At 38.9% G+C, this 2215-nt stretch overlaps 1 pseudogene across 1 annotated transcript; it reads left to right on the top strand.

Annotated features, from left to right (window-relative positions):
• Positions 1–704: 704 nt before the first annotated feature.
• Positions 705–1200, top strand: LOC311629753 (large ribosomal subunit protein uL24-like; annotated as a pseudogene). Its single transcript has one exon. The product of its transcript is annotated as a large ribosomal subunit protein uL24-like (transcript).
• The last annotated feature ends 1015 nt before the right edge of the window (positions 1201–2215 follow it).

Below are 2215 nucleotides of genomic sequence, written 5' to 3'. Positions count from 1 at the left end.
ATGAGGTACCACTCCACACCCACTAAAATACCAAGTGTTAGTGAGGGGAGTGTCTGGAAATCTTACCAATTTCAAAATGGAATAACCACTTTCCATTTTGGCAGTTGTTTAAAATGCTTTGACAGTTTCTTAAAACATTAAACCATACATAGAGCAATCTCACTCCTAGGTATTTATTCAAGAGAAATAAAAATATATGTTTACATGAAGAACTAGGGCCCAATGGTGATAGCTTTATTTATAGTAGCCAAAAAACTGGAGACAGTCTAGCAACTGATGAATGGATGAGCTAATTGTGATATATCCATACATGGAATATTACTCAGTAATTAAAAGGAATGAACTACTGATATGTGCAACAACTTAGATGATTCTCAAAAGCAGTATGCAAAGTGAAAGAAGCCAAACAAAATAACACAAGAAGGCAAAATAATATATGATTCTGTTTATGTGACATTCAGGAATAGGAAACAGGAAATCAGAATTATTTCCTATTTTGGAAAAAGGTAGTGACTACAAAGGGGCAGGAGAGAAATTTTCAGGGTTATAGAATGGTCTATAGCTTGAGTGTGATTGTTGCATAGCAGTATACATTTGTCAAAAGCCATTGAATGGATATTAAACATGGGCCAGTCTTATTGTACATAAATTATACTTTAAGAAATAAAATACTGGTCTCTTCCCTCTTGTGGCCATCATAGGAGCACCAGTGGTCAAAATGAAATTCAATCCCTTTGTGACTTCTGACCGGAGCAAGAACCGTAAAAGGCATTTCAATGCACCTTCCCACATTTGAAGGAAGATTATGTTGTCTCCTCTTTCCAAAGAGCTGAGACAGAAGTACAGTGTTCGGTCCATGCCCATCCGAAAGGATAATGAAGTTCAGGTTGTTCGAGGACATTACAAAGGGCAGAAAACTGGCAAAGAAGTCCAGGTTTACAAGAAGAAATACGTCATCTACATTGAATGAGTGCAACAGGAGAAAGCTATTAGTACAACTGTTCATGTGGGCATTCCCCCAGCAAGGTGGTTATCACTAGACTAAAGCTGAACAAAGACCGCAAAAAGATCCTTGAATGTAAAGCCAAATCTCGCCAAGTAGGAAAGGAGAAGGGAAAATACAAGGAAGAAACAATTGAGAAGATGCAGGAATAAAGTAATCTTATATACAACTTTCATTAAAAACTTAAAATGGAAAGAAAAAAAAAGAAAGAAAATACTTTGTAGAAAACAAAGATAGTTATATTTTAGACTTTGAGATAGGGAAATGGTTTTATAAAATAAGATATAAATGTATTGACAAGAAAATATTAATAAAGGTGGTTCAGCATTAAAGCCATAATCTGCAATGGACTATAGGGTTCCACATGAACTGGCCCTCTGGCCTCATGTCCTGCCTCTTTCTGCTCATTCAGTTTTGTGTTCTTTAAACACCAGACACACTTTGCCTCAGAGCTTTCACCAATCCCATCCTATACTCATCCACTGGCTTCAATAGAAAGGAAGTCACTAGAGATGACCATTCAAGACCCACCCTCCAACTTGGTGCTTCAATTCCAGACCAGACCCATGATGACCCTGAGCCTCTCATTGGGAAGTGTGGGGAGGGGTGTTAGTCTGAGAAAGGATATGTGTTTCTGCAGTACTTGGGGTTTGTGACAGGCAAAGGCTATGGTTCCAATTAAGAGGCTGATCCACAGAGACCATGCTTAATTCCTGATCACCGCTCACTAATTAGGAGAAGGTAAACTTTTAACTAGAGATGTTACTTAATTAAACCACAGAGAACTTTCCTGAGTGGCTCATTAGTGCTAAAGCAGTGTAGCCAGAAAGTTCTCAAATGGTGTTTCCCTGGGGCCTTGTTAACAAGATCAGAGAATAGACCAGGCCCCACTGAGGCAGCTCCACGAACAATGAAACTTTTCTTAAAGTATTACACATTCAAAGCCTTCTGGCTTCCTCGAGGGGTTTAATCACCAACACCATTATCAAAATCATCTTCCCAGTCTGTGTCCTGCCTGACTCCCCAGCCTCATTGCTCATCCTGACATCATTCTTCCATTCCCAGAATAATGAAAAGTTTTCATCTCTTATACTGCCACTATTTAATTGCCTGGAGTGCTAATTTGGGAGTGATTCAAAGACCAATTCTAGTGAGAATTGTTGCTCTGTGATGGATTAGCAATGTTTGCCATGGATTGCGGAATGGGAGAGA

Source organism: Pipistrellus hanaki, assembly GCF_964339955.1.
Source record: "Pipistrellus hanaki genome assembly, chromosome: 11".
NCBI classification, from domain to species: Eukaryota; Metazoa; Chordata; class Mammalia; order Chiroptera; family Vespertilionidae; genus Pipistrellus; species Pipistrellus hanaki.
The sequence above is the reverse complement of the archived record's forward strand: the minus strand, read 5'-3'. Positions and strand labels throughout refer to the sequence as shown.